Below are 26686 nucleotides of genomic sequence, written 5' to 3' on the forward strand. Positions count from 1 at the left end.
AAAAATCACAAGTGCTAATTTTTTAAAAATTTTAGATAAAAAATTTCTTTGAAACGTACAAAAAGTGTTGATATAAATTTTTTAGAAATAATACGACAATAGAATTATTGTTTGCTTTGTTAATAAAATATTAAAATAAATTCAACAACGGAATCTTTTAAAAAAATTAAATGATTTTTTAAAATATTTTTAAGTGAAAAATTTTTTTAAATTATGTCAAAAGTATAGGAAATAACCTAAAAAATTTTTAATATTCAAAATAATTAAATAATAATAATAAAATAATAAATAAAATACTATTTAAACAAGATTAGTTTTGGATCTTATAAAATTAATTGGTATCATCTTCAAAAGAGTAATACGAAGGTATTATAACTTTTCACATATACGATCGTACTCTTAAATTTAATCTCAAATTTATAAATCAAAAAATAAAATTAATAATCAATTATACCTCAATAAAAAAAATTAATAGTGACTTTTATTTTTATGTTTAGTAATTGATTCTTGGATCAATGCATTACAATAATTATATACATTAAATCTTAAAAAATTACGAATAAAGTTCAAGTGTTGTAATTTTTAAAACAAGGTTGCTAAATTATTTGTTCTCAAGTTTATCCAAATAAGTTCAGGTAACCTTCAAACGGAAAAAGTTTAAGTATTGTCTATAAATTATATCATTCAACTAAAAAGTTTTAATAAAAATTGAATATTTTATAACGTTAAGATTTTAATTACAATAAAATAATAATTTTAATTTAATTTCATGTAATAAAATATAAAAAATTTATTTTATTTTTGAATAAAATTCAAAAATTTATTTAAGTATTATCTCAAAATAATAATAGAATGGTCACATCCGGCCCTTCGAATACGATATATACTGCTTAGTGAGAAAAAGAAAAAAAAAAAAAAAGAAAAAAAGGAGTGCTTCCAAATTGAGAAGTTAAAGAGTCCAACGAAACACGGTTTATTGTGTATGATGCAATGGAGCTTGTAATAAAATAAAATCTCTCTCTCTCTCTCTCTCTCTCTCTCTCTCTCTCTCTCTCTCTCTCTCTCTCTCTCTCTCTCTCAAAATAGTTAAATGTGCCACAGACCACACAGCTGAAGGTTGTCCATGTCGGCTTTGTTTCCTCATTTTTGTTATGTTGTCCTGAAACCTATATATGGAAACGTGTTTTTTTTTTTTTTAAGTTTCTATTTATGCTTAAAAATTATTTCTTTCATTTCATTTTCTTTATCCATTATTTTTTAAATGTCCTAAAATTATCTATATTTTTTGAACATTTAAAATTTTTATTTTTTATGATTTTTTTATTTTTTGATATTAAAAATTATTAAACTTTAATTTTATAAAAAATTTTAATATTAAAGACAATAAAATTAAAATTTTTTTATATTCCGTAAAAATCAATAAAATTCAAATAATTTGGGATGGATAAAATACTTTATATATTCATTTTCTAAGTAGACTTAGAATTAAAATTTAGGCCCAATTTTTTTTTGTTTTCACCCAAAAATTTCTTTGTGTTTGTAATGATTCATGTCTTCCTTTTTTCTTTTTTCTTTTTTTTACTAAGAATACGGATTTAAGTCCAGATGGACTACTTTAGCATCCAAATTGTCTTTTTCTTTTTCCTTATCATATCCAATCAAATCTGATACGTATTTAACGTATCGTATCAAACACAAATATGACACCGATGCGAAAGGGTCTAGAAGTACCCGTGCTTCATAGATGCTGATTCATTCTTAGCCAACCACAAAGATCAGATACGGCTGCTAACATGAGTGGGTGGCCACCAAGACTTAGAAATTCCAAATAAAAGGGATCTCAAAACAGTTTAGCATAAATAATATCAAGGATCGTGGTTGACACAGTTAATATTCCACCATAGTAGAAAATTGCACCAAAATTTATTAACCCACGGGTAATTGAACAAGACATGATATGAATGATAATCCCCGCTTTCGTTTATTTTCATATCGACTAGAATGATAATCCCTGCTTTGCCGGGGATTTTTTTTAATTTAATTTAACCAATATTTTAATAATTTGTTTAAATATTTTTTATTTTGTATATATAGATACCAATCCGTGCCTCACTAATGATATCAATCATTGTGTAAATGTAATTAAGAAATAAACAATAAAAATTAAATTGAAGATAATATAAATATATACCTATGAAAAAAAAAAGAAGGCAATATATAATATGTTAGCTTTACATTGGAATATTAGGATAGACAAAGAGTGAAAGTTATACACATTTTTAAACTTGTTGACATTCCGATATTTCTACCTAATTATTAAGTTCTTCAAAATCAGTTTTCTTTCTCTCTCAAGAATTGTGCAGTGATAGATCTTCCTAACAATTATTTTTCTCAACTTCTCACTCACACTTATTCATCCAATAAATTCACATTCATGAGAAAAATGGTATTGACTCAAATTATTCACCAAAACTAATTGTGGAACCATGCAACAAGTATCATAGTGCAAAAATATGATACATTATTATTTTTTTTATAATCTTTCATTTTTGTGTGGGTTGAAGGACACAAGTGTCACGTACATTTTTATGAAAAAAGGCCTTTATGGCATATGATATAATTGTTTTAATTGTCAGAGTTTTATTAAAATCTCAAGATAACCAATCTAACATGGTTTTATTATCCCACCATATTTAAGAAGCTATGAAATTATATTGAGACTTGGTATATTATAAAGAAGTTGATGCAAAAAAAAATGAAAGTTTTTCCATCTAAACATGAAGATAAAAGCTATAAGGATACATATGATTGTAGAGTGCGAAGCATATTCATCACCTTTTTTTTTTTTTTAATTTAGTGTGTGTTTTAGTTTTTTTAATTGTAAAGTCAAGCTAATGAAAGAATTTTAAAAAATATATATTGATAACAATTCAACATAGTTTATTTTATTCTACACTATAGATGATAATTTCTTTCATAATTTTGACTTTGTACCAAAAGTTAAATGTGAAAAAGGTAGTCTAGTCGTACTTCTTGTAGACACCTTATTTAGTTCGAGCCCAAATCAATTGGACTCAAATTCAATTCAAGCTTAATTGTTGAATTTTGTTTTTTATATTTTATTATTATTCTTTATCCTTTTATTTTATCTATGTGTATATATATATATATATATGTATTTCTTTTAAAATTTATTTATCCTTTTTGTTGTTTTACTTTTACTTTTTTTTTTTTTGTTATCCATTCTGCTTATCTCTTTTTTTTAAACATTTATCTAAATATTTCAAAAAAAAAACAAAAGAAGAAAAGAGAAAAGTGGTTAGCGATGAGATTGGTTTTATCAAAATTTGTTTAAGTTTAAATTCTCAAAGAGAAAGATTGATTTTCTTTCCATGATAATGCAAAATTTTGGAAATTAAATCTAAATAATTAGGGATTCTACCAGTCTTCACCTATAAATAAACTTGCAATATATAGCAATCACACGATGATTAGAGGAATTAGAATTAAAAAATTGAGAGAATCCAAGGAATAAGTGTTAGCTTTTCCTACTTTTTAGTTGAGAAGTTTTGATTAGAGGAAAATTTAGTAAGGAAGCATGTTTGGGTTTAAATTAGCAAAAAAAAAAGGTATTTTGCTTTTTAGAAATTTTATGAAAATTTTTCAAAAATTGGTTGCATTTTTTGATGAGCTTTCCATAAAAAAAAATCTCAGTTTTCGACGATATTCTAGCATTATTTACATATTTTGACTAAAATTTTCAAAAATTGACAAACTTCTGAAAAGCTTTGCAAAATCTGGTCGTTGGATATTGCTTTTAGAGAGAGAAGTAAAAGAGGAGAGAGAGTGAAAAAGAAATTCTAAAAAAAAGGCAGACTTTGGAATTATATACAAAGGATCAAAAGACGATGTTTTGAAGCGTTTTAATTCCCAAGATTCACGTGTTTTATCAAGATTCGATTAGACCCATTCTATTTGACCCAAGAGCCATTTCATCTGTTGAAGTCAAGCTGTTTGAGCCTTAAGCCGAGCCATCAAGCCCTCAAGCCATCTTTGAGTCTGTGGTTGAGTCGCTAAGTTGATTTTTGAGCCGAATTATGTTTTTTTGGTATTTTTTTCTTTTTCTTTTCTTATTTATTAAATTAATATTTTTTAAGTTCTTTTCATTTATTCTTTTCATTTTATTTATTTATTAGTTTTTATTTTCAAAAATTTAAAGAGAAGTAAAAATATTAATTTTTCCTTAAAATAAGAACAATTTTTAAAAAATTGGGAAAAAAATTAGGGAAAAAGTTAAAATATTAAATTTTCCTCAAGATAAAATTCCAATAAAAATTGAAGGAAAAAATTTGAATTATCAATTTTCCCTCAAAAGAAAATTATTTTTAAAAATTAAGGAAAAAGTTATAGGACCAATTTTTCTTTAAGTTAAATAAAATTTTTTTTGAAGAAAAAGTTAAAGTGTCAAATTTTTCTTAAACCAAAAATAATTTCAAAAATTAGGAAAAAAATAGAATTATCAAATTTCTTTAAACAAGAATAATTTTAAAATTTTAAGGAAAAAAGTTGATGTATAATTTTTTCTTTAAATAAAAAAATATTTTAAAAATTTTGGGGAAAAAGTTAAAATATCAAATTTTCATTGACCAAAAAATAATTTTAAAATTTTTGAAAAAAAGTGAAGTATCAAATTTTCCTTAAATAAAAATAATGTCAAAAAATTTGAGAAAAAAATTGGAAGTATCAATTTTTCTTTAAACAAAAAATAATTTAAAAATTTTTAAAGAAAAAATTGATGTATCAATTTTTCTTGAATTTAAATTTTTTCTAAGAATTTCATAAAAAATAAGACAAATGTGAAATGATCCGACAATAAAGTTTCTTCAAGAAAAATAATTATTTTCTTATATACTATTGAAGTGAGGAAATTTTTCTTAATTTTTTGTTAAAATATTAGAGCTAGTTAAAAATAGTTCCCAATACATTTAAATTTTAAAAAGCTTAAGGGATAACACAAAAACAATTGGTACTATTCTTTAATGGGTGTTATAAGGGTATTATAACTTTTTTTGTATATAACCGTATTTTCAAACCTAGCTTGGTTTCGTATACTAGAATCTACCTATTAAAGATACCCGAGTCAAGCTTGAGACGCTCTTTTAATAGGATAGATTCGGTTAGATGATGAAGCACACTTAGATAAAAAAGATTGATGGTGACTCTTTAAATTGTGTCTAACGATAAATTTGTAGATTTATATGTTATGATAGTTTGGTGATTTTACTGAAAATAAGCTGTGAGTTAAGCCAGCAAATTAATTTGAGTTATTCAAAAATCTAATAAAGTTAGTTTTTTTTAGAATATTTTTTGCTTTATTATTATCATTATTTTTTTAAATGCATTATTATGTCATTCATATGCATGTACATAATATAAGTTATATACCCGAGTTTCATCCCTCTAGAAGGGAGTATAGTACCTATATTTTTGTATAGTTTTAATGCTCTATAGTGGTTAGCGAAATTCTCCTACTCAAATTGAATTCTTTCCTCTTATAGTCTATGATGGGTGAGGATTATGGTGCCTTACTAGTCTGTGATGGACAATGATGTGGGGAACAATTTTGAAACCTTTAGAGTTAACCCAAACTACATATAGTCAGCTTTATGAGCCTAACCTATAGGTAAAGCCATGTTTCTTTTATCCTTTAGAATTGACCTAAAGTTTAGGATCATATTATTGTATTATATTTGTGCTAATAGACTTATTTTTATATTGAGCTAATTAAGCAATTTCATTGCTTGTATATTCATAAACATGCATATATACTACATAAAATGCTTGTATATTCATAAACATGCATATGTACTACATAAAAGCTTTCATAAAACCCATTAAATGTCTAGTTTGATTCTATGAAAAAAAAAAAGCTCTTTTTTGGTTGAAATTTTTAAAAAAGGATAAACATTATCTTTCATACATTGCATTTGCATGAATAGTGCACTAATTTTAAAATAGTGGTATACAAATTTAAATAGACCTAACAATTCGTGTATTCTTATAGTACAAAATACTAAAAATTCATGTATTTGTATCGTATTTTATATAAAAATTATCTATCACAATTCGTGTCGACACAAAAACATGAAATACATTTTTTTAGTTTTGTTAAACCTATTTATAGTTTTTGCTAAAAATTTAAAATTTGTTTTCTTTATGTTTTTTATTCGTATCAATTTCATGTCTATCACTGTATCGTGTTCGAAATTACCAGATCTAGGTTTAATGATAGCTCAACTATTTAAAAACTCTACTTAATTAACTTACCACAAGTATAATACCCGAGTTCAAGCAAGACAGATGGAGCAAGAGAACACAAATCATTTTGAGAAAATAGAAAAGGCTAAGAAGAGCTCAGAAGAAGTTGAGTAAAATCTTATAAGCCCTAAACAAGTTAAACAAAGAGGAAGCTATGGAAGAAGATGCTAGCCCCCATAACCATCCATCACAAAATATCATTGACCCCTTATACCCTTCTAGGTACGGTCCATCTCAAGCCCAATCCACTCAAGAAATTCCTCTATAGCAATTCTTATTCCCAGCAAGATATACCTACCCTGGAATGCTTTACGCATCAACTTAGGGGCATTTTTAGAGTTATATCAATCCTATTTAAAAAGAAAAAAGTAATAGAACTAGTACAAGTTCCCAATCTGAATGACTCGAAAGAGAAGGAAAAGCTGAAGTTGAAAGCAATAGAAGCCTTAAAAAACTCCAAAATTGAACAAAAGATGAATTTGCTAGATGAGAGATTATAAGTTGTAGAAGGAATAGATTTTTACGGTTTTATGGATACAGCCAAACTTTGCTTGGTTCCTGATGTTGTTATCCCACCAAAATTTAAAATCTCAGAGTTTGAAAAATATGATGGTACTAAGTATCCAGTGACTCATGTCACTATATACTATTGAAAAATAGTCGCTTATACTAGTGACAATAAGTTATTGCTTCATGTATTCCATGACAACCTTATTGGTTTTACTGTAAAGTGGTATGTGTAGCTAAACAAAACTTGTATTACTTCATGAAAAAATTGACAAAGGCGTTCATTACCCAGTACTGGCACATCATAGGCTTGGCTCCAAACAACACCAAAACCTAATAATCAAACCAACAATTTGAGGGAATCACAAAACGACAAAAAAAAAAAGGCTTCTTTGGATCCTAATCCTATAACATACATAGACTTGCTGTCATATTTATTGAAAAATCATTTGCTAACCCCTATTCATGTTGAGCCAAGGAAACCTCCTTATCCAAAATTATATGATGCTAATACTCAATGTGACTACCATTATAGAAACACAGGTCACTCAACAGAGAATTGTGTTGCTCTAAAGCATAAGGTACAAGGTTTCGTCAATACTGGTTTGATAAAATTTGATGATAATGAAGGGCCGAATGTCACTGAAAATATTTCGCTCAATAATACAAGGGCATGATTTTGAGAAGATGTTTTAGAAAATTTTTTTAAGAAGTAATGAACTTTAGGGAGGCATTTTATGTGTTTATCTTGTATTTATCTAGCATTTCAAGAAAATTACGTTTAATTGGCATTTTTTCCTAATATCTGTATACTTGTCTACACAAAATGGATGATAGGTAGATCTATATATAGAGATTAGAGAAAGAGGTTTAAACACTGTTTTGACATTCATTGTACTTTTTAAAAATTTAAGAGCTTGTTAAAATCGCTAGATAGTAAGTGTCGTTCCGTTTGTTATTTTGGTATTTGTTTTTCTCGTATTGATTGATTGTGGACGAAATTATTTTATTGGTAATTATTGAAGGATTTTCAACGGTTTACAGACAAAAATTAAAAAATCATTTAGAAATTTTTTACCAATTACCTATTGACAAAATACCAACAAAATTTACTGGTAGAAAAAAAATCATTGGTACTTTGTAGGTGAAGTTGCCACGAGAAAAATGAGGATTTGACGCATTTTTTATTGATGGAATAAATCTGTCAATAATTTATCGCTAAAAGCTTTATTGATGGATTTATTTAGTCCGTAAAAATTTTTTAGCTTAAAATATATATATTTTTGGAATTAAATTGGAGGATAATTTTTAATTACCGACAAAATATGTTAGTAATCAGCCATTAAAAGTCAAAAATACTAATGAATTTCGTCGGTATCCATCGTAAAAAGTTTCAAAATTTTTGAATTACCGACAGAATATCCATTGATGTATATATTAATGTACATTTAAAAAACTTACTTAAATATATAAGATAAAAATTAAAAATTAAAAAAAATAATTTTTAATTTTATTTTTTAAAAAAGTTATTGGTATAAAAATTATTATTCATACTCATTAAATATTTGTAAAGATAAAGATGAAGAAAATTTTAAAATATCTATCGGATATAGATATGAAAATATGTATAATATAAAAATGCAAGGATGTGGATAGAGAATATTTTACCCTTCTCATATCCTCTCCAATGACGTCCTAAGGTAACTATTTGATTATTATTTTGACATAATAGTCAAATAAAATTTTGAATTTTATTAAAAATATATTAAAAAAATTAATATTTTAATATTTTATTATATAAAATTACGATTATAATTTTTTATTTTATTATAATTAGAATCTTAACAGTATAAAATATTCAATTTTTATTAAATTTTTTAATTGAATGATTTAATTTATAAAAAAATATTTACTTAAACTTTTTTCTTTTGAAAGGTTACAAAGATTTATTTGGATAAACATGAAAACAAATAATGAAGCCAACCTCATTTTAAAAATTATAACACTCGGACATTTTTCATTATTCTTTAAAATTTAATGTGTATAAATATAATGAAATAAAAGTTTATAAATTTAATGTCATCACTCTTAATAATAATACCTGATAAGTATATGCTCGAATTTTAATATTTACAATCTTTTCTTTTATTCTCAAGTTATTATTTTTTTATAATATATATATAAAAGAAAGTTTCAACTTAGTAGTGGATTAACATCTTTTTTTGCATCTAAAATATATATTTTTTGAAATAACTTAATTCTTTTTTTTTTCTATAACCATTTCAATACTAATTAGGTTTGTCTTGATAAATTGTAACAAAAAACGGAGCTTGATGTATTAAATGAATTGCATAAAAATTGAAATTTAAGTAAAATTTGACAATTTGAGTTCAGAAGTTCGGATATGTAAATTAATTATATATTTTTTAAAATTAAAATCAATAATACAATTCATCCGATAATAAATTCAATCCAAATTATGAAGTTACAACACAATCAAACCCTAACAAACAAAATATTAAATTAAATTGTACAAGTCTCTACGGTTTCTTACCCTTTATATGACGAGCTGAACTAGCTGTTTTGTTTTATAATTTTTTCTAAAATGAAGAGAAAGAAAGAGAAACCAGATTTTTTACTGGTCGAGAATAAAATTAATATCCTTAAGTTACATCACTTTGAATTCGATACGTAATGCTTGACAAGAAAACGAAGAGAGGCATCGCTTTCAAATTTGTACTGAGTGCAACAAAAATGAATTATTGTGCAAGTTGCAATGGAAGTTGTAATAAACTAAAGTACGTGTCTCTCACATGGGTTAGAAATGATACCGGCCACACATCAAAAGGTTGTCCGTGTCCATGTTTACTTCGTTTTCAACATGTTTTTTTCCGATGTCCTCCTTAAACCTCTACATGGAAACGTTTTTCTTTTTAGAAAGTTTTTATATATGCTTCGTAACTGTTTCTTTCATTTTATTTTCTTTGTCAATCAGTTCTAGAATGTTCTAAAAAAGTTTTTTTTAATATTTAAATTTTTTATTTTTTATATTTAAAAATTATATTTTAAAACTTTTTTAATTTTTTAACGTTAAAAATTATAAATCTTTACTTTTATAAAATTTTTTTATATTAAATATATTAAAATTAAAACATTTTTATATTCTATAAAAATAAATAACATCCAAATAATTTATGACGGGCAAAATACTTTATCCATTCATTTTCTAAGCACACTCAAAATTTAGTGTGTATTTTAATTTTTTTTAATTGTAAAGCTAGGCTTAAAAAAATACTTTAAAAAACTTGATAAGAATTCAAAATAGCTTGTCTTATTCTACACTATAGATTATAATTTATTTCCTAATTTTAATTTTTTACCAAAAATTAAGTGTGAAAAAGGTTGTCTAGTTTATGTTCTTTATATTCCTTCTTCAAGTTCAATTATCTATTAGAAGGATGTATTATGCCTATCAAATCTCTAATAAAAAAATAATTTTCAGAAAGCAAATTCCTTTGCTTTCTTGGTCTGCAAATCTTAAATAAATGTATTTATATTGTTATCTTATATGGGATAAACCAACTTAATTAAATTTCAAAAGTGATGAAAATAAAATACTATAAATATAATTATTAAAAAAAAGAATAATCTTTTAAGAGTGTAATACTACAATTGTCTGGTTAGAATGGAATATTGAAATATCACCTCGTTAGGAATTTTTGGGATGAAATATACTTTTGGTAAATAAATATTGATTAAAAGTTAGTCACAATTAAAAATTACGTAAAAATATTAAGAAAATATTTTATATTTTTTAAATTTTATAAATAAAGCTTTATATTTTTACTACACCAAATTAAACAATGTTTTTTTTATTTACAATGCATGATTTTGTTGGAACGGGGTTTATTAGGTTTGACACAATGGGGGAATGCTTATTTGGGATAAAAACAATGACACAAATAGTTTCATTTTAAGCACTCCAATTTTTAATCCAATTTTTACAGAGTTTAATAAATCCGTAGCCAAAATCACTAATTAAATAAGTATTTGCCATTTTAAACTTGAAAGTTTTCTAGTAATTATATCAAATTAAAAATTAAATCTCACGATAATTTCAGTTTAAAAAAATAAGTATATGTGGGAAAACACTTACTTATAATTGATTGTAATTTTGTAATCTATATATTTATATTTGTATTTTTAGAATTAAATATTTGTATCTTTAGAATTAAGGACAAAAAATTAGGATAGACAATCTCTCAATTATAAGGTCAATTTTTAAGAAGATTTAGTTTCTTAATTTACCTACTAATTAGTTGTATATAAACCTAAGGTACTTTTATAATTCTTTATAAATAGTTTTTCAGTATACATTCAGTTTTACTCTTAGTTTTTTACATAGTTTTATTTCTTAGTTTTTTCACATGGTATTAAAGCTTTAGGCTCTTCTTGAGAAGCAAAATTTTTAGCCTTCATTGCCGACTTATATTTTAAACCTTCATTGTCGAACCTTGTTAAGGCCTTTATAGCCATTTTATTTTTTCCTTCTTTAACCTTTATTGATAAAAGTCATTTCTGGTTATATTTTAAAACTTGTTTCAGTTCAAATAAGGATATCACTACCACCCAATTTGAGAAAATGTTAACTAAAAAAATCAATAAAGTACTACAAATGTCTTGAAAATAATGAGAGTTGGATAGAGAAAAGATTGAAAAGCTGCAAAGCCTATTGAAAACCCTTAAAAATCCTATTGGGGTATATTTCTTGGGTAAGGTCTTTAGTTCAAGTAAAGCTTTTAGTTCTCATGGATTAAATTTTTTGATTAAGTCTATTACGAGTTCTTGGATCATAAACTTAGAAGCCACAGACCATATGACACATTTCTTATAAAAGTTTAGCACATATAACTTGTGTCTTAGTAATAAGAAAAATATTGCTATAGATGATTCACTTACTACAGTGGCAAGATTAAGAGATATTCAAATTAATCCTTCATTTGTTCTTAAAAATATTTTTCATGTTTCTAGATTGTCTACTAATCTGATATCTATACAAAAACTTACCAAAAATATGAATTGCAAAGTGTCTCTCTTATTATGAATTTCAGAATTAGAGGTCAAAGAAGAATATTGGAATTACTAAAGAGAAAGATGCACTATACCATCTTATGACCTTAAATAACACAAGTAATATCAAGAATAGTTTACCTTTATCATTTTTTATGAAAAATCTCTCAATAAAGATAAAATCTAGCTTTATCATTTTCATCTTAAATATCCTTCTTTTGGAACTTTGAAAAACATATTACCTTATTTGTTCAAAGGATTAAATGTCAAAAATTTTCATTGTGATGTTTGTGAATTTGCAAAGCATAGACGTGTGTCTTTTTTAGTTAGCAATAAAATAAGTTTTATTTCTTTTTATTTGATTTATAGTGACATATGGAGTCTCTTTACAATTCTTAATATTTTAAGTGCAGGTGGTTTGTTTCTTTTATAGATGATTGCACCAGAGTCTTGTGGATATTTTTACTTAAATCCAAATCAAATGTGAATAATGTGTTTTTAAGCTTCCAAAACATGATCCAAAATTAATTTAGAGTAAAAATCAAGAGATTTAGGTCTGATAATGCAAGAAACTATTTCAACTAAAGTTTATCTACTTATTTTCAAAAGAAGAAGATTATCTATGAGTCATCTTGTGCTAATACTCCACAATAGAATGGAATGGCAGAGAGAAAAAATAGTCATTTACTAGCCACAACTCGAGCTTTACTTTTTCAAATAAATGTACCCAAATCTCACTGGGAGAAAGCTATTCTCATAGCCACACATATTATAAATAGGTTACTTTTAAGGGTTTTAGGATTGAAAACTTCTACCGAACTACTCTCATAATTTTATCCCAACTTTAATGCCACAAACAACCTTACACCTAGGATATTAGGTTTTACATCATTTGTTCATAGTCATGGTCATAATAGGGAGAAATTGGATCCTAGAGCAATTAAGTACATTTTTATGGGATATTCTTCAACTCAGAAATGGTATAAGTATTATCAACCTCCAACTAAAAAATTGTATGTGTCTATAGATGCACTTTTGAATAAAGCAAATCATTTTTTACTCAATCTTATCTTTAAAGGGATACTTCATTCATCGAAGATAAGGATAAAAAAATTTTTTTGCTTGATTTGTTCTCTTCTTCGACATTTTCACCCATTAATTTTTTTGAGTTGAAACCAGTTTCTTTTGAGCCTAAGTCAAATACTGAATTTAAGCTAAATCCATTCCAAAAATAGAAGATGTGATAAAGGATAATATTATTTTTTATTCTATAAATGAATTATAGGTTTACTCAAGAAGAAAAATCCCAAATCCTAAACCAGTATCAGTCCAAAAATCTAATCTCAACTTTAAAAATGAGGAAACTACAATCTTTGACTTTGTTTTTCAAAATGAGCATGAATCTTCTAAAACTATAACTAGTGATTATGATTTGCTTATTGCCATTAGGAAAGGAACCAAAGAATGTACTAAACATCTACTATTTTTATGTCATTTGAAAAATTATTACCATCCCATAAAATTTTTCTTATGAGCCTAAACACTATTTCTGTTCCAACTACATTATCCAAGGCATTATCTAGTGAGAAATGGAGGTAAGCCATGAAAATAGAAATTGTGGCCTTAGAGAATAATAAGACATGAAAATTGGTAGAGTTGCCTAAAGAAAAAAACCAATTAAGTGTAAAATGGGTTTTTATTATAAAATACAATGCGGATGGTAATGATGAAAAGTACAAAGCCTGGTTAGTGGCTAAGAGCTACACTCAAACTTATGGAAAAGATTATCAAAAAACTTTTGCTTTAATTGCCAAGATGAATATAGTTAAGATTTGGTTATCATTGGCTGTAAATTACAATTGACAGCTTTGACAATTTGATGTAAAGAATGCTTTTATACATGGTGATTTGGAAGAAGAAATATACATATATATATATATGAAGGTTTCACTAGGATTTGGAAGTCATCTAGAAGCGTACAAAGTATGCAAGCTGAAAAAAGCTTTATATGGCCTTAAACAGCATCATAGGGCTTAGTTTGAGAGATTTACCAAAGTGATGCTAGTAATAGCATATAAACAGAGTGAAAAAGATCACACATTGTTTATTAAGCACTCTGATTCATGGAGAGTCACAATTCTATTTATGTATGTTAATGATATAATTATAATTAAAGATGATAAAAAAAAAGTGAGAAACTCTAAACAGTGTTTGACGAGAGAATTTGAGATAAAAAAGCTAGTGAGATTGAAGTACTTCCTAGGAATTGAACTTGAAAGTTTTCTAGTAACTATATCAAATTAAAATTAAATCTCACAATAATTTTAGTTAAAAAATAAGTATATGTGAAAAACACTTATTTACAATTGATTGTAATCTTATAATCTGTATATTTATATATTTGTATTTTTAGAATTAAGTATTTGTATCCCTAAAATTAAGGACAAAAAATTAGGATAGGCAATCTCTTAATTATAAGATTAGGTTTTAGGAAGATTTAGTTTCTTAGTTTACTCACTAGTTAGTTGTATATAAACCTAATGGGCTTGTATAATTTTTTATAAGTAGTTTTTTAATATACATTCAGTTTTACTTTTAGTTTTTCACATGATTTTATTTCTTAGTTTTTTCATAGTATATTATCCGTTTATGTTGTAAGATGTAACTAAAGAAGAAAAATAGGTTCCCTATCAATGAAAAGTAAAAACCTTGCATCCATTACTAACTTTATGCTTTTAGAAAGAAAATTTTGATGTTCCACATTCCATGTCAAAAGCTAGAAACTATTTGAAAATTTGATTAAACTATGGACTTTCTAAATGTCAGTTAGCTTTCAAGCTTTGTGAATATAGGCTGGCTACAAAAAGTCTTAACTTTTTTCATGATTTAGACCATTTTTTTGTCCAATTGTTATGACATATTTGCAACAATATATATTTATTTGACAAACTGTTTTATGATTTATTAGTTCTTATATTGGTGCCGTTAGTGTTGGTGTCAAGCTTTGACTTAAAAGTATTCTTGTAAATACATAAAGGAAAAATGGTTAGAAGTAAAGGTAGGGGATGTTCTCTATGTTTGCAGTCCAATGCGTAAGTCAGTACAGATCAGGTCGACAAGAAAGTAGGAAGAAAAAAGAGATAAATGGAATGAACCTGGTTTCATAGTGCTTGAGTCTTCATATTTATAACTCAGTTGAAGGGGATCATAAGAGGACAATTAAGACAAGACGAAACTGAGGTGGCACGACCATGTCAGGCTGACTTGATATGTTAGGTCAACATAAATGATAAAAATACCCCTAGTTGTTTGTTAAAGGTTTTAAGAGAAAAAAAGATCACTATACATTTTTTATCATCAAATGCCCCTAACACATTATCCTTTCATCAGGCAATCTAAGTATTTGATAGTTAAATTTATTACTGACATCCTCAATGTGAAATAGATTGGCTAAAAGAACATATTAGCAAATTGGCTCATCGAAGACTGAGATTGCAAGGGGCGATCAATTTTGGATGATGACTAGCTTTAAGTTGTAGTCTGACCTGACGATTATCTAATCTTGCTCATGTGTTCTGGATTGAGTGCATAATTGGTTTAAAGACTGTTAAGGTGATAATTGTTTAGGGTGATTTGAGATAAGTGTTAAAGTTTATCTGGCTATGGTGAGACTTATATTTTTTTTCAAAAATTTGGATCTGAGCCTCTATTTTAGACCTAAAAGTGAATTGGGCTCTCAATTTACCCTTAAAAACTACCTGATTTAGATGGCCCATCCTAGGGTTCTTCTAGTTATGCCAGTCTGATAGCATTAAATAAAGAAAAAGATGGTTTGAGTAAAAAAATTAAAATAGATAAATGAAAAGATGTCTACTCGTCCATTTTCTAACACATAGCGTAGAATGTTTCGTCAATCTAGTCTATAGTGCATCTATATAAAGGGCTGATAGGGCCTTAGCTTTTCACATTTTGCTTTCTTTGCTTTCAATCTAACCTAAAATTTTTTATTTCAACAACTTTCTAGCCTTCAAAGTTTTTTTACACCCATTTCGATACATATTTCTAACAATATCTTCTAGTATAAGTTTTAGAGAGGCTGAGAGTTATAGGGTTGGGCCAAAAAGAGGCTAGCAAGGGTAACAGGATGATAACCCTATCCCCCATAGTATTGGGGACCATAACTATGAAAGGATGGCTTATTAGTTTAACTCGATATCCAAGGAAAGGCAACAGTGCAATGATGAAAATGCTCGAGCAAGAGGCGAGTGAGTTTTGAGCACAAAAGAGCTATGTGTTCAGATCAACTTCAAACTTTAAAATCTTTTTACCTTTTTTGCCTGTCAAGTCGGTTCATCTTCTATGACTGACATTTTTTCCTTTTCGATCATTCCCCCTTCTAGGATTCAATCTTTCACCTCCTGCCACTTCTACTCTCTTTCATCAACTAATTTTTGTAGACATCTCGTACTCTCTTGAAGGGTCTCCACCTCATCTTTCTTTTTTTAGGATTGAGCTATTTTTATCCATCGCTCTTCCTCAGGATCCATCACTCACCCAACTGTTAGATTATTCTAATGATTTCCAAAGACGAACAAGAAAAAGGGAGCACCTCAATAAAAAAAATGATGGCAAGAGAGAGAGTCTTGTAAAGTAGGATGAACTCGTCAAAGTTCTTATATATACTCCATGTGACCTCAGTGTGATCTTTAAAGACGTGATAAGCGAGCTAAAGGGCAAGGCAAATTTAAAAGATTATCCTAACATGTGCTTGACTCATCACGTTTGAATTTTGGGTACCACTTTCCTTTTTCTCAGAAATGGATACAGTATAATAATATCGAACTCCTTAAATCAAGTCACTGATAGACTAAAGCCATATCGATTCTATGTACATTGGGATTTGTTCATGGCTGATTTGAGATTTTCACTTCATCTTTTGTTCATTTCAATTTTTAATTTTATAATTTGACCATCGCTCAGCTTACCCCAAATTCTATTCGGTACATAGTCACTTTTTTTTTCAACAATTAAATATTCTTTCTTCTCTTTCTCAATTCAGGGAGTTTTTCCTATTAAAAAACTCCTTATGATAGCAGGTAGTTTTATATTATTGCTCGGTCAAATAAAAAACTTTTCGGTAACTACTCAAGCTTAATAAAAAATTAAAAACTATTCTTCCTATGCCTTGAAAAGCAAAAGACAAATAAAGATTGTGAGCTCAAGGTTGAGGCTTGAGAAATAAAGAGTACATCTGACTCTTTTATGGACATACCAATGGCCCTCTCCATATCTAATTTATCAAATCGGGATAAAATTTTAAATTTTACACATGAAAAGAGCTCGTCATCGATGCTTACGGGCTGAACTCCTCAAAAGTGATAAATAAAATAAAGTATTGGGGTAGGTTTGAGGTAACCTCATAGGGTAATATTTTATGTTAATTTTTTATCTAACTGTTAGCTCAGTTTTGCAAAGATGGCTAATAGTGAAGACTTTAACATCTCATTGTACCAACATGCCTCGAAGACCAAAAGAGAAAAAAAAATCTAACTCAGCGCCCCATCTTATGAGGGGACAAAGTGGTTATCACATCTATGCCTTGTACTCCCTCAGGTTAGAAGTCAAAAGCTAGGGCAGGTCAGAACCTATCCTTCACATCAGAATCGACACCACCTTTTCTAGCCAAAAGATCACAGGTGAAGATCTTGTTCTCTGCTCCTGAGAATCCCGAAACTAGGTTGCTAAGGCCTAGCTCGAAAAGAATATCTATGGGGTAGGAGTATGCTCTAACGGATGACCTCATCTTTAACCTCAATGTTACCAAACAATTCTGTAAGGTCGTAGTTCCTTCTCTTGATAAGTTTCTCTTGACCTCAACTCTATTTTTTTTTTATTATTTTTCTAAATCTAAAGTCTTTCTATATAATCCAAAAGAAGTTCACACCTCAGCCTATGGAAAATAATAACCAGGCCTTCTATCACGCTTATCTGGCCATATAACATATGCTAAAAGTTGAGAAAGATATGACTATCCTTGTCGAAGAGCATAAAAAAAGTTCAGAGTCATTAAATAGCATCAGGTCAAGGCTCAGCGCGTCTCACAATAAAAAGGTCAAGCTGAGAAAAAAGGTAATGAGCTAACAATAAAGCTACAAGCCATCTTGATTGACAAGGCCTTAGTAGAATCTATAAAAAACTAGGCTGAGCTAAAGTTTATTGATGCTCAAGCTAAAATCATAAGGCTGAAGTCTGATCTAAAGGCTCCAGATAAGAGAAAGGAAAAACTGAAGGTGAAAGTTATGGAATAGTACAAGACCTCTGATGAATATCTTTAAGTAAATGTGGAGTTTTTTAGAAAGAATGTACTTCGTACCTTCTAGCTAGCCAAAGATGAGGTACAGTTTAAATTCTCCTTTTTTAATCTCAACCTCTTTAATAATGACATCAACAATATCAAATTGAAACCTTGTTGAAATCAACCCAAGGAAGATAAGGACAAGGATGAAGATGAAGCCTAAAAAGATGAGTTGGAGGCTACCTTAAGGATCGATGAGGGAAATATAAAGGTTGTCCCCCATGCTTCTACTGATAAGAGTGCTTTTGCTAATAAAAGTGTTCATTCTACTACTGTTGTTGCTGACAAATAAATTATGTAATTTTTTATTTTTGACTTTGAAAATTTTTTACTTTTAAGTTAGCTTTTTGTAATGACCCTCATACTTTAACCAATGTATTTTGTCACAACAAAATAGAAAAAATATTTTTCTTAAGTTTCAGCTTGGATTTACAATCATTTCTTTCTTATTTGGTTTGAGAATGATTAATTGATTTAAAGACAGATAATTAGACTACAGATTTACATAATTACTTAGATCAGATAAACATAATTATAAGTTCTAGGTCAAATTTTTTCAAATCACTTAAAGGTAAGTTTACCAAAGATAATTTAATTCATGTGTTTGCATACAAAATAATATAAGTGTGAGCTCAATTTGAACCAATCTACTAGTAAAAGACTTGGTTGTATTTTACATCCTTGGGATGGCAGTGCCATTTACAAAATAATACAAATATGAGGTCGGTTTATACCTAGCTACTAATAATAAATCTTTAAACTGTCTATGTTTCACGTCCTTGGGATAATGTCGCCATTCAGATCCTGTAATTTGTTGGTTGCAATATGAACGACCTTCTTAATAATATATGGTCCTACCCATGTCAAGGTCAATTTACCACCTCGGTCATCTACCCCTGAAGCTTCAGCTTTTCTAAGTACTAGGTTGTCTTTCTTAATGTACTTATGTCAAACCCTCTTATTATAATAGTTGGCTTCCTTTTACTAGTAAGCTACAATCCGTGTTAAGGCTATGTCTCTTTGTTCTTCGACAAAGTTTAGGTTGACCCTATGTGCCTTTTCATTTCTTTCTTCCAATGTCAATTTAATTTTTAAGCTCGGTAGGTTGATCTCAACTGATACCATAACATTTTTTCTAAATGCCAAGTGAAATGGGGCTTTACCAGTAGACACCTTCGAGGTTATCTTCAGGGCCCATAAAACTTTCAATAGCTTGTCAATCTACTTTCTTTTATCATGTCGAGCCTATTTTTCAGAGCTTTTAATATTGTCTTATTTGCAGCTTTAGTCTGTTTATTGGACTGAGGTTGGGCAACTGACGTAAACTTGAAGCTGATGTGAAAATTTAAGTACCATTCCCTAAACTTTGGATTTTTGAATTATTTGTCATTGTCTGTTATTATAGACTGAGATAAGCTAAATCTATAGACTATGTTTTTCCACATGAATTTCTTGACTTATACTTTCATGGTAGTGGCTAGGGCTTCAGCTTCTAATCATTTTGTGAAGTAATCTACTACCACCAAGATGAAGCTTCTCTGACCTATGGTTAGGGTGAATAGTATAAAGATATTTATTCTTCACTACATGAATGGCCCAAGGCTAATGATGGGAGTGAGCTCGGTTAAGGAAATATGTTACATGTAGCTAAATCTCTGATACTTGTCGCATCTTTTCACCAGTTTGGTCGCATCCTTCTTGATGGTGGACCAGTAATAGCCCTACCTCAACATTTTATAAGCCAAAGGCTAAGGTCCGAGGTGACTTTCATATATTTATTCATGGATTTCTCATAATACACACTCTGTCTTTTCTTCATCAACACATCCTAACTAAGGTAAGCCAAAATGACCTTTTGTATAAATTCTCTCCAATCATTGTGTACCAAAAGGCTTTTCTCATCAATGGCTTAGCTCAAACTCTTTCGTTGGGTAATACTTCTGCAATCAAGTATGCTTTAATTGACATCATCTAGGTTTCTTTCTCTGTGACCTATCTGACGAGCTTATCCTTGGTGCTTTTGTACTCTAGTTTTTTTACTACAGTTTGGTCCAAACTTCCTATTGTTGCTCCTAAAACCAACTTAGATAGAGAGTTTGCTATTGAATTTTTTGACCTTTGTATCTTTTTTACCTTGACTTTCTTGAAACCAATTAAAAAGGCTAGCACTTTTCCAAGATACTTTTAAATTATGTCTTTTCAAGCTTTGAATTCTCTATTTGTCTGGTCGATCACTAGTTGGTAGTCATTATAAGCAGTTATGTATTAAACATTCATCTCAGTTACCAACTTTAAGTTGGTTATCAATGCCTCATATTTCATTTTATTGTTACATGGCCTAAACTTTAATCTCAAAGTGTATAGGTACTATAATCCTTCCGATTGATCAAAATGAGGTGGACTCCTCCATCCTGGTTTGTAATTGATCCATCAACATAGAGTTTCCAATCATCCTTATTCAAGGTCTCCTCTTTTGTTTCAAAATATCTTTTCGGTTGCACCAAGGTACGCTCTAAAATGAAGTATATCAATACATGTGATTTTAATACCGATCTGGGTGAAATGTGTAGGTCAAATTCAATAAGCTTTATTGCCCATTTGATTACCTTCCCAACATTTGAGGCTTTTATAAAACTTGCCTCAATGGTTGATTAGTCAAGACATAGATCATGCAAACTTAAAAGTACAACTTTAATTTTTTAATCGATGTGCCAATGGCATAAGCCAATTTTTTTTATACGGCTATAGTTAACTTCAGGTCCTATCAATACTTTGCTTACAAAATAAACCAATCATTGTTTTCTTTCTTTTTCTTGGACTAGGATCAAGCTAACAGCCTGACTATGCTGGTTAAGTATAAGTACAATGTTTCATCAGTTTTCGATTTAGACAAGATAGGCAGAGAAAATAAAAACTCTTTGAGTTCGTCAAAAGTTTTTGGCATTAAGGAGTCTACTTGAAGTCAGAGACATTCTTGAGAGTTTTGAAAAATGATAGACATCATTTTACCAATCTAAACATAAATCGACTGAATGTGGCTATTCTACTTGTTAACCTTTGTACTTTCTTTATCAATGTCAGTGCCTTTATTTCTAAGATCACCTAAACCTTTTTTGGGTTCGCATTTATCCTTTTTTAGTTGATTATGTAACTAAAAAACTTACCAGATGTAACCCCAAAAGCACGTTTGCTTGGGTTAAGTCTCATATTATACTTTCTCATAGTGTTAAATCTTTTTCTGAGATCCTCCAAATGCTTGGTCAAACTCTTGCTCTTGAACATTATGTTGTTTACATTTATCCCCATATTGCAATCAATTTGGTTTTTAAACACCTTGTTCACCAATATTTGTTAGGTCACCTCTGCATTCTTTAATCCAAAAAGTATGACCTTATAACAGTAAAACCTTTTCTTAGTAATAAAGGTTATTTTATTCTTGTCCTCTTGTAACATTATGATCTAATTGTAGCTAAAATAGGCATCCATGAAGCTGAAAAAGCCATGCTCACATTATCATCTACTAGTCAATTTATGCTAGGAAGAAGAAAGCTATCTTTTAGGCAAACTTTATTCAGGTCAGTAAAATCCACACACATCATTCATTTTTCATTATGTTTTTTTACTATAATCATGTTGGCTATCCATTCAGGATAATAAACCTCCCTAATAAAGTCAACTCACAATAACTTTTCAACTCTTTCCTCAATGGCCTATTATCTTTTTGGGGGTAAGAGTTTTTTCTTTTAATGAACTTATTTTACCTCAGGATTAGTATATAGTATGTATACCATCACTGTGATATCAATTTCAGGCATATTGGATGATGTCCAAGCAAATAGGTTAGCATTATCTTTTATAAGTTGAATAAATTGGTCTTAATGTTAAAGCTTGGCTCAGATCTACATGTATTTTTAAGAAATGTTGTTCCAGAATGGGATTGTCATGAAATCTTCAACCAGTTCGAGTCAGTTTGCATCCAAGTTTAGTTTTTTATTAATTATCTCTTTTTGTTCAATTAAGTTAGGATCATTTCTTGCGAAAATAGATCCTAGAGTGATAATTAGTATATTAAAGAACTTATTAAACATATCAATAAAAGTAAAGTATATTCTTCATTTCATGTTGTATTTTAGCTAGCATGTTAGCTCAGTCTAAGTAACATCAAACTATTTGCATTGATTTAAGAGCTTGATTGTTTCTATTATTGTCTTAAAATTTTCAAAAAATGGAATAAAATTAAACTTTTTCAATCTCGAAAGCTTAGAAAGACTTAAAAGCATGTTTCTCCCAGGTTAATCTTACATTCTATGCTTTTGTTAGTGATTTCTTACTTCTTATTGGTTCTTTGTGTTGGCTCTCATTTGCTTTCAACCTCGATATCGGTTAAGCTACCTCTCTGCTTTCTAGTCTTACTTTTCATTTTTGTGAAGTAATATTGTCATGCCATAGACTAGTCTTTTTGAACTTTTTTAACCTCTCTAGATGTTGAAATTTTCACTTTCAAATAGGGAGCTAAACTTATAAGCTACATAACAGATTGACTAAGTTGGCCAATATCATGTTATAGATAAATGAAACATCCACTACCATGAATTCTATGATTGAGATAATTGTCTTTGATTCAGTCTTTAAGGAGTTGGGAGCTTAATAGTTCTTCTTATAGGCACTTGCTTATTTCTAAACCCCACTAATGTAATAATGATCGATTTCAATTGATTTTCACTAATCTTTATTTTTTTCAAACAGTTGTAGTATATGATGCTGATCAAACTCCTATTGTCCAATAGGATTTTTTTGATCACCTAGCTATACACCAAGGTTGTGATCACTATGGCATCATCCTATCGGTGTTGGATTCCCTCTAGATCTTTTGAGCTAAATGAGATCGGCTCATTTTTCCAGTCTTTTTTTTTTTAGTTTAGGTGTCTACTGCCATTATCATGCTCGGGTTAAACTTCTTTTTTCACCAAGGTGGAGCTACCTTCTGTGATCACGTTAATCACCCCGACAATTGGCTTGCTATTATTAATTCAACCTTTTTCTTGATTCAACTTTTCTCTTCAACCATCATTTCTTCTCTACTTTACTCTATTCTTCCTTTTTTACCCCAGATAGGCATTCTATGGTCTTATCTATAGTCCATTCTAGGTCACTTTTATCTTCTTTATCCCATAAATCTTCTCAATTGACCTCGTCTTATCAAAGCTTCAATCTTTTTTTTAGGTCGACACAATCTTCGGTATTATGATCAATGTCCTTGTAAAAGGCATATTTTTTTGTCGAATCCCTCTTTGTATTTTGTCTCATCTAAGGTCGAGATTTCTTTCAATTTACATCAGAATCTTCTCACGATAGGTATTCAGTGTAGTATAGCTTTTTTTTTCCACTAGGGCTTCTAGCCCTATGTTGTATTCCTCTTATAAAAGGATTGTAGAAATCTTTACCTTTTTGAAATCAATGAGAAGGGATGAGCCTTTCTCACCTTCGTTTTTTTTCATTGTAGTTTCAGCATTAATGTATTTCTCTACTATTAGCAGGACATTGGCCAAAGTTTTTGGTGATTCTAACAACAATGTTAGTTTTAAATAGTACTCATTATCATTGAGTCCATTTGTTAGTAAAGCAACAACAGCCATTTATTCCAGGTCTTTAACCTCTAGAGCTTTATCATTAAAATGCATGATATAGCTTTTTAAAGTTTCATTTTGCCCTTGATGAATGGACATCAGGCTTAGGGTCATTTTCTTTGCTTTTTGGCTATTCATAATCCGGACAAGAACAAGTGGCTGAGCTCCATGAACGTAGTTATTAACCTCGGCTCTAGATTGTTGTATCGGGATCAAGCTGCACCTTTTAACATAGTGGCTAGACTTTTGCACATAAGAGCCTCATCTGCCTCCAACATTATCTTGTTAGTTCTATAAAGTTTCAAATGATTAAACGGATCGAAAGAACCATTGTATGTCTCCAAGGTTGGTATTTTAAATCCTTTGAGAGGCATAGCTCTATCAATTTCTTAAAAAAAGATGGAGTCTCTAAGAACTTGAGCTCATCTTCCAATGCCACTACCTTCATTTTCTATTCTATTTCTATAACTTGTATCTAAACTTCTAAATCTCTATTCAGTTGAAATTCATGATCTATTTGTTTAGATTTTTAGGTTGTGGCATGTGTGGGATTGTGGCGGGAGCAATGATAAGTTAGATTTGTATGTTCTTCTTCTCTGAAGGCTGAGAAGCCTTCCGTTTCTTCATAGCTTGGTTGTCTGACAATGGCTTTTCAGCCAGGTATGACTAAGTTTGACACTTTTGAGACTTATGGTGAGATTATTGTTTGCAGCATCTACTTGAAAGCTTGTATTTTTTCTGTCAAAGTTTGAAATTGTTCCATGGTTAGTTCTGTCTATGATTGAGCAAAAAGACAAATTACTGGCTAAGGTAAGTTTTCACTCCAGTCAGGGTAGCTGCCTTTCCTTCTTTTTGGGTTTTTTTTCTTAATGGCATTATTTTGTGCTAGCGAATACAAAATATCCCCTACCTGGCGACCGACCTAAAGGTACTCTTGTAAATATAGAAATAAAAGATGGTTAAAGGCAAAGGTAGGGGATGTTCTTTGTGTTTGCACTCCAACACGCAAGTTAATAAAAATCAAGTTAATAAGAAAATAAAAAGAAGAGAAAGGTGAGTCAAATGTACCTAACTTCATGGTACCTAAGTCTTCATATTTATAGGTAAACTAAGGAAGACTATAACGAAACAATTATGACAGGGCTGAGCTAACGTGACACTAATCATGTTAGGCTAGCCTAATATGTCATATTAGCATAAATGACAAAGATATCCCTGATTGTCTGTTGAAGGCTTTGAAAGGAAAAAAAATCGCTATACCCTTTTAATCATCAAATACCTTTTAACAATTAGCTAATTATATACTAATACTATGTTAGCATGAATTTTTTTTACAATCATTCAAAAGAATTTAAGATAATTTCTAATTTTTGGCAAGTTAAATATTTTTTACTTTTAACTCTTTTCTCATTCAAGTATTTTTACTTAATTAATTCTAACTTTTTAATAAGTCATTCTCGTCCAATCAACTTCTGACCAAGCAAATCAAAGTCAAAACATTAGAATTTAAAAGAATTTATCTAAATTTATGATTGACATTAAAATCTATAGAAAATTCATGAAATGTGCAGAGTGAAAAGATTGAGAAGATCTTACCTAACGCTTGAAATAAATAGATTTAATCTAATATGTTTGGTGCGCACTACATGAAACACGGATACATCAAGGATAACGTGATATAAGCAAAAAAAAAAAAAAAAAAAAAAAAAAAAAAAGAAAAAAAACATGCCAATAGCCATTCTAAAGGAGAAAAATAATGTTATTTGTTAAGAATAATTTAATTTTTTTATTTGCTCAGGCGGCTTAATTAAATTCAACGATGAAACTTGACTACCCCACACGATTTATGACTGCCATTTGTATTCATTCAAACTTAAGGAAGTTATTTGCAGCTAATGACATCGCCGATCATTCGAAACTCATGAAAATCATCAGAAAATCATATGTTCACCTCATATGACTGCAAATAACATCGAGTTAGTGACATAACTTAGCACATACAACACAAAAAAAAAAAATTTCTTTTCAAGCTTTCAAGACTCCAGCAATGGAAAGCTCTCAAGATTTGCAATTTTAATAACATTTTTCATAATAAATATAATCAGCAAAAAGAAATAAAAGAAAAACCCAAAATTGTCTTCATTTCTTAATGACCTTTGTTAATCATTCAATAATCATAGCTAATTCAAACATCAAATCAAGAACTTTAATTAAAAAAATAAATAAATGCAAAATTGGATCTTAATTATGTAAGCTTGAATTGATGAAAAATGGTGCAAAATTTCATAAGCATCCATTTTACATTATCAATAAGCACACAATTAACATACACAGACCACAGTCGAGAAACATAATTGCATTGCACCACATGTCAGATTAACTAATTTAGAACGATAAACTACTGTAAAAAATCATTAACTTGATTGTCAATACCATATATAAATTTCCGTACAAATTAAATTTATAAAGATACATAATAAAAAAGTTATAAAAAAAATCATGTCAGGTAATCATTCATATATTGTAATTAATTGTAGAATTTTGATAACTTATTATATTAAAACATTTTCTTTCTAATTTAAAAAAAAAATCCCACCTTTCAAGTAACCTTTAAATTCCACTTACAGAACTAGCAAAATAACACATTTTTTTAGAATATATTAAAAATAAGTAAAATTTAACAAAGATAAATTTAATAAAAAAATTATTCCGAAAGAATAATGTGAGGTAATTAATCGTCGTCCTTGGATTAATGGAAAACTTTGATAACTTATTGTTATATTAAAAGAAAATTGTTATACTATGAGAA

The 26686-nt window shown here is 28.8% G+C and overlaps 1 pseudogene; it reads right to left on the reverse strand.

Moving 5' to 3' along the window:
* Window positions 1-17698, reverse strand: part of LOC149515860 (uncharacterized) — a 33697-nt pseudogene extending 15999 nt beyond the window's left edge.
* Between the last annotated feature and the right edge of the window lie 8988 nt (window positions 17699-26686).

Source organism: Durio zibethinus, chromosome 12, assembly GCF_047325235.1.
Source record: "Durio zibethinus cultivar Kanyao isolate XHJ-2024 chromosome 12, ASM4732523v1, whole genome shotgun sequence".
NCBI classification, from domain to species: domain Eukaryota; kingdom Viridiplantae; phylum Streptophyta; class Magnoliopsida; order Malvales; family Malvaceae; genus Durio; species Durio zibethinus.